An 8,425-nucleotide genomic window follows, 5' to 3' on the forward strand; every position below is an offset into this window, starting at 1 on the left:
GTTCTGGTACGTATACTGTGAGCGGCTACGGGCGGACAAACGATCTAGAACGCCGGTGGTGCCTTAGTTTTATTTTAAGCAGTTGATAAATCTAACACAGTGGAAATGCATTATTTAAAATTATTTACTTACTGTATCTTGTTTTACAAATGAAGGATCCTTCTCTGTTGCATTTTGATTTTTTTTAAAATCCACTGTTGTATTTAAATTATTTTTTTATCTTTTCAAATTATGCATGAAAATAGTATTTTTGTAAAATAAGGCAAAATACTGGGGCGTTACAGTTGGTATCAGAGCCGATCGTCCGTTAGCCCGAAGGATACTCACGGTATACATACAGAAGACTGAAAAAGATCCCTCTCACTATTATGTAAGTGTTAGTTTTAATTTTCTTGGTATTGCCATTAATAGTCTTATATGTGATACATATAATTAGAGCCTCATCTTAGGTGGTGCTTAGAGACATCAATAGTACCCTCTATCTCTTATGATTGATTACACTTTTTAGGAAGAAGATGTATAGGTTTATATTTCTTTATTGTCTTGAATTGAACTAGGAAGGACCGTGTTCCTTTCTTGAAAATTTAGAATAAATTATATTAGGAGTTCATAAGACTTTATTTGATAAATAGAATATTACTAGTTAAGCTTGACAACATTAAGTTTAGATATGTACATAGAATCTTCTCTTCCAATAATTGAACTCTTTTGTTTCTTTTAAATTAACCTTTCTTGTAAACATGAAACTAGAAGATCAGTTAGAATCAATGTGAAAGGAACGACCAATAGAGGTGGGGGCTAAGGATGTGTGTTCCGCTGACCCACAAATGGTTGATGTTCCAGAGAACCCAATAATAGTTAAGGCTAACGATCTAATAGAGGTATTGGAAGGACTACGAGCATGACTAAGACAATTTGTTGAAGAGTTTTCACAGGCTCAGCAAAATATCACCAACACTAGTAGTGGAACTTGAAGCACATAATGAAATGTACCAATAGCCAACTAAGTACCGACGCATATATTTTCACCTATCTATGAATGGTTGAAGAAGCAGTCTCTACACCTAGCCATGAATGGAAGCCCAACATATAGGAAGTAGGGATGACTTAGAATAGTAGACGCTATACCAGACTGGGACAGTATAATTTACGAAACTTACTTATTAAGAAGGATGAAATAATAGATCTTTAAGGAGAAGGTACTATCTTGTTGGATATTCTATAAGTTACACACTCTTAAGTTAGATGGTAAGAAGTATGAGTACTGTATGCAAAGACATTGGAGATAAGTATGTTATAGAAATGAGTCAGGAGAGGACGATGCCATCATATAGAAAGGAGTGCGGTGTGCTGAATAGAATCCAAAATGAGAAGTTAGAAAGAGACATGATAAAATTACTAGAGGTAATAACTTATGAAGGTATCTTAAACACTAAGAGATAAGCAGAGCATCAACAAATATTAGATTACCGAAGGAAAGTTGTAAACTTTAAACTCAAGGTCATCTACTTGGTGGAGGAGATAACAGAGAAAAATGTGTATGGTTTCGACAGAGACATTTTCAAAGGAGAAAGACAAAAAAAGTCCAGGCACGGCTAACAATTTGGGTACAACATGAATGAGAGACAACTAAGAGGGTGACTACTCGGAATTGATCACAACTACACAACTAAGAGATTGTGGATGCAGCTTTGTGGCAGGTGTACAACAAACAACTATAGAGAGTAGATTGCAAATTCAAAACTTGAGAAAGAGGAGGAATTAGAATTCAAGGGTGACATCCCTAGATTCCAAATACTCACTGATACAACAACAATGGTGTGGAGTATAGCTCAATGAGAAAATGTTAGGAAAGCCTCACTTAGAGACAGAAGAAAAGTGAGACACAATTAGGTCCAAAGTAACATATATTGAAGAATGTCATGGCATGTCAAGGACTATACAAGTTTTTGATAAGTGTTGGGATTAGAAAATACACTCGTGCAACATAAAGGAATTCAAGGCACAACGTAAGCAAAGGATACTACAATCCAATTACGACTTATATTATGGGCAATAGTATAAGTATGTTGGAGTGTCATCTAATGAGAAACTAAGAGGAAAACTCACAAAGTCCAGCCCTGCTGAAAAGAGATGGTGTTTCTAGGTCCTATAATGCCCGAGAAGAAAATGACTATGGATTTGTCAAAAGCTAAAATTGTTAAGAGCATAAAAAAAAAGGAAAAATATTAGATATTTTTCTCAATCTAAAAAGCCAGTAATAGAGATCTTTGGAAGGACTCTCTCAAGCTGACAATAACTAACTTATTGCACACTACTAAGTCTTGTCCAATTGAAAGTGCAAAAGTTAGAAGAAAAAAAAAAAAAAGAAGATAGGTATTGATAATTTGGTGGCGTTTGGATGTAAAATGAGACGCTTGAACGAATTATTGACTTGTGCTTAAAGGTAGTATGGGAAGTAAGAATAAAAAATTCCTGACTAAGGAATTATAAATAGTGAGTCTCCAGTAATAAATCAAATACAAGTAGGGGTATAGGAGGTATAATAGTGATGGACAAAGTAAGGTCTGTTCGGCATAGTTTGCAAATTATATATATAGTATCCTTACCCTGATAACTTGGATGATCAATACATTATGAGATTGGTATGGTTGACTTATTGTTAAAAGTCAACAAATAATAAATAGTTGGGCTACGATAAGCTATGGTAGGATTGAACTTATTTTGAAGGGGTTATTAGTGTGCTTTCTATGTTTTAATACATATATGTTATAGTCTTAAGTAAATAATCAGTATTGGAATGTATGTTTAAGAGATTTGGAAGATTTAGAGGTACAATTAAGAAGTTGAGATTTTTTTTTTTTGGTGAATTAAAGAAGGCTACAATATATTGTGGCATGAATATGGTGGAATAATCAATGCTATGATAAGTATGAAATTATGTGATACCTTAGATGGCTAGTATATTAGAAGAAGCAATCATTGAACATAACTATCAGAATCTATCGCATTACAGATTCAAAGTTCACCACTATAGCAAGATAATACCAAAGTAGATAAAAGTTAGTATAGAAAACTAGCTAATCTCATAATCAAGTCAACTTGATTGAAGGGGGTAATGGAGGACCAAGCACCATAGGAGAGATTAGCAAAGAAAATACAATATAGTGATACAAGAAAGAGACTACAAAAGGAACCGACAGTGGTTACCTAGGAAAATGGGAAGGCGTGACAAGTGCAATGAATACATGGATAAAGGATATCAAGAGGTGAATGTTAGACAAAAAGGTGGTCGAAATGGATCATTAAATATTTATATATAGAAGACCTTTTAAAGAGCTTAAATGTTATTTCCAAGTGTCATGGAACAAGTGTCTATCGATGAGTGGGTAACACCTATGAAATTGAAAGAATGACATTGTAGCCTTATAGTAGAAAATCAAGTAGAGAAGTAAGATTTTTATAGGTAATAACATTCAACTAAAGAATGGGAATGATTAAAGACAAGTTTGCATAAGGTCTTCTACCCTACTCTTTGTGTTTGTTATTTTGTATTGTATAATGTGTTCTCAAGTGACATGTAAGGATGTTCATTTAGAGAATAATTAGTGTTACTTTAAATGGCATGTAAGGATGCTCATAGAAGAATAAATAGTTTCACTCTTAATGGCATGTAAGGATGATCATAAGAGAAAGAAAAACTTTTCATATATTACGAGCATGTGATTGCAAAACTTAGTATTTAAAGCATGTATATGTAAGTTATTATGATGGAGTACATTTTGGTATTTAAGTAATGTATAGAGAAATAATAATACTTAATTAAGTTGTGTATATTTTATGTGTTATGGATTGACCGATAAGACATAGGTTAAATGCATGTTTATTGGGTCCATATATATGGTAGATAATGAGGTAATGCAGTAAGTGGTGAAAGACATGACGACTCAACACCCCGAGTGTTGGTAAGTTAAATTTCGAGGACGAAATTTTTTTTAAGGAGGGTAGAATGTAATATCCAGATTAAAATAGTATTTAATTTTTTTTTTTGGATATTAATTGAGCGAGGATAATTATCTTGTTTCTTTGTGTTGTTAGTGAATTGATATTATTGCTTAGAGTAGTTGTACCAATTTTCTAGAGAGTTAAAGTTGTATTAACTACGAAAGTAAAATATTATGGTATTTTTACAGAGTAAGTAATCGTTTAATTAAAGCCCAATATGAAGGTCCATTAGGGTTTTATAATATATTTAGTGAGTTTAATTAATTAATGTTAAAAATTCGTAGGTTTGGATAAATTCGCAGGATTAAAAACTGTTTTACTAAAACGATCATATCTGGAGTTCTAGAGCTCGGATTGAGGTGATTTCAGTGGCGTTGGAAAGATAATTCAAAGATCTATCAATTATGTAGAAATAGATTTATCGTAATTTTAACTTTATTGGGGTCAAAATTAGGTTACAAAGTGACGACCTGTTAAGTTTAGTATAGAAACCCTAAGTTTTAAAATTTAAATTTAAAACTTATATCTAACAAATAAGATTTTTATTTAATTTTCTATTTAGAGTTAAATTAGCATCAGATTATAGGGGTTATTTTATTATTTTCTTTTATAGATTTAATTAGATTATAAAACCTAAATCTATCACATTCTTGATACGTAATATGCAGAGTCTCTAACCCTAAGAAAAATAAAACTCAATCTCAATCTCTTTCTTTTAGCCTGAATACAATTCTTAGAGAGGACACTCATAAAATCCTATATCCTACAAGTTATCCATCTCGCTACCTATCAAAGATTTATAATTTTCCTTCTTGTTTCATTCTCTTCGCCAAACAACACTCATGATTTTCATCAACATAACATTGAGATCATCATCACCATTCTAATAATTTGAGATTTCAAGATCTAGCACTGATTAAGAAGAGTCATCAAGAGGTAAGAGAGTTCTTCCACTTATTGTTGTGAACTTTTAGGTTAAACTATGAAATCTCGTTTTTATTTTTTTCTGAAAATTATTGTCTTAGTAAAATAGTCATATCTCTCTCAATATTGATCCGTTTCCAGCGATTTTTATATCGTTACAAAGCTTATTCGATGATCTAAAATTTTTATCAAGAAACTATTCACCAGTTCGGTGATATTCTATGTCGAAAATTATCATCTTTCTGATGTTGTTGTAAATCGTTTTTTTTCATATTCCCAGAAAAAGTACTTTCACTTAAAATACCATAACTCTCTCAATTCTTGTCCATTTTTAATGATCTATATATGGTTTCAAAGCTTATTCAATTTTCCATAAGTTTTATGAAGAAACATTTCGTGAATTCGGAGTTATACTATGTCGAAAAGTTAGTTTCCTTCTGTATCATGTAATTCGTTTCTTGAATCTTGTTCTTCCAAAACTGTTTTGGTAAAATTGTAATATCTCTTTGAATATAATTCCAATTTCAGAGATTTTGGTATCATTGGAAAGGGAATTTAATTTCCTAAAACTTTCATGAAGATGTTATCTTCTAGTTCTGAACCTTTCAATACAAAAAGTTTGTATTTTTGCTAAGTCGTATAATTCGTTACTCCATATTCATTCTCAGAAATAGTTTCAGTAAAACAATCATAGCTCTCTCAGTTTTAATCCATTTTTAATGATCTTTATATCGTTGGAAAGATAATGGAATTTCCTATAATTTTTATGAAGACAATTTTTACTGAATTAGTGTAGTTGTTGGTCAAAAATAGTAATCTTTCTGCTGTACTGTAAGAGTACGAATTTTAATATTAGGGCCTTGACCCATGTCTTATTATAGGTAGTAGTGACGAGATAACAACTCTTAAGCAGCGGGATTTGAGGTAAGGAAATTAGATAGTTTTGTATGTGTTTATCTGCATAAATTTAAATCCTTTATGTATTGAAATATGACTTATGATTTGTTTTTATGAATATGTATATGGTACTGAGAATGTGTGGTATGGACACAATATGAGTTTGTGAATTGATACATAGATTATGGTTGTATGAATTGTATATGTTGTATGTTGTATTTGTATGTTTTAGGTTGTATGTTGTATGATGTATTTGTATGTTGCATGTTGTATGTTGTATGCTAACGTCTCAGGTAAAGTGGGGGGACCATGGTGGGGTATGATACGGGATAAGGCCGTTGAATGTAGAGATACCCTACCCTACATTTTACTGAGTCGTGTATGAGATTGTTATGGTGGGTATGATACAGTGATGTTACTGTTGAATATAGAGATACCCTATCCTATAACAATGGTAGGGCTGCATAGGCCCATGTTATTATACGGGCAGATTAGGCCCAGGATATTGTAGGGTCAGGCTAGGCCCGGGTTATGTAAGTAATGGCTATGATATGCCAATATTGTGATAATGTTATTATTATTTATAGTATTGATATGATTATGTTATGAGTATGATATTGGAGTTATGATCTCTGTATATGTGTACGGTGTGAACAAATAGTATAGACTTGTATGATAAAGGTTTCCATATGTACAGTTATTTGGTTATAGTTATAAAAGAGCATGTATGATATTGCTAAAACTTAATAAATACATTAATGGTATGTGTGATATTATATGGTATTGTTTGATAAGCATTTCCTTACTGAGCTTTTAGCTCACCCCCCTTACTTTCCCCCTACAGGTATTAGACAGGGAAGTATGTATAGTGAGCGTGGTCGGTTCGGTACGTATACTGTGAGCGGCTACGGGCGGACAAACGATCTAGAACGCCGGTGGTGCCTTAGTTTTATTTTAAGCAGTTGATAAATCTAACACAGTGGAAATGCATTATTTAAAATTATTTACTTACTGTATCTTGTTTTACAAATGAAGGATCCTTCTCTGTTGCATTTTGATTTTTTTTAAAAATCCACTGTTGTATTTAAATTATTTTTTTATCTTTTCAAATTATGCATGAAAATAGTATTTTTGTAAAATAAGGCAAAATACTGGGGCGTTACACTATTAGAAGAGCTCCAATGCATAACTCATATTTGATGCTCAATATGTCTTCAACGAGACTGCATATATTACACTATATTTGGCGTGTTGCTACCGTGTTTGGCATATATGTTGTGGCACTCTAGCAACGGGCCTGGAACTTTTTTTAATGATTATTAAAAAGATTAACAATTTAATATATTTGTTGTAAATAAAATATTAATACTATAAATTATTTTCATATCATAATTTAAGTAAAAAATTATTAATTTTTTGTATTTTTTTTATTATTACACAATGCAAACTTTACAAATTTAAACACACATTAAAATTAAAATTAAACACATTAACATCACACAGTGTTAATTAATCAATAGACATACTCAATATTACAGAATAGAACATTATAAACTTAAAACACAATTAATAGTACATAATAAAAGCATTATAAATTTAAATATATATTAAAAATTAATATATATATAATAATAATAAAGAATAATATATTTTAATGTAATTTTTAATATTGTAGTTGGAGTAAAAAATGTTTTGGATACTAAATTTAGTCTGCAGATTGGAAATGCTCTTAAAAAAGATGCATCTACTTATACTTATATATTAATGATTTTTTTTTTTTTGGAATATATAAAATATATATATTGATTAATGATTTTTAATTCCCTTATTTTTTTTGTTGATTCATGCAATAGCATTCATTTGTATAAAAGTTCAAGTAAAATAAATAAATAACTAAGACAAGTGGGAGAAAATTTGAACAAGTAATAAACATAATAGTCAAATATTAATTATATTATATATATATTGTCATCTTAATATTAAATAATTGCAATTATTCTACAAGAAATGTCTATTTGTATAATTAATATATATTTTTCTACAAGAAATAAAAATGATATGTAGTGACAGTACTATATATGCTTTGTGACTTGTTTTGATTGTGATCATGTTAGTTGATTTCTTGCTTGTTTGGTAATAAACATGAAAATATATAAATATATTTGTATATATATATCCATTAATTGATCTGTAATTATAATTCAGTTCATTAATTTGTCAACAATGTTAAACGCTGACTAGCATTAATATTTGGAATATAATAAATTTTACTTCTAATAATATAATAATTATCCACTTTTGAATGCTTCACTACGTACCACCATGTATAATTATCATATATAATCAAACATCAAAAATACTAATTAATAGTGACATTTTGATCGATCATTAGTGATATTTGTCCAAAGATGATATTTATAGTATATATTTTATTGACATTTAGTCAAAAAGAACACTTTAATGAGAGCAAATTACATTTTATTAATTAATTACGCATTTTTTTTGGAAATGTTACTAATAATATATATTATATATAATGGACCTTTGATCAAATTAGTGTCAACAATTTGTTAATATTTAGTTTTGGTAGCTTTTAAAA

This window comes from Cannabis sativa, chromosome X, assembly GCF_029168945.1.
Source record: "Cannabis sativa cultivar Pink pepper isolate KNU-18-1 chromosome X, ASM2916894v1, whole genome shotgun sequence".
NCBI lineage: Eukaryota > Viridiplantae > Streptophyta > Magnoliopsida > Rosales > Cannabaceae > Cannabis > Cannabis sativa.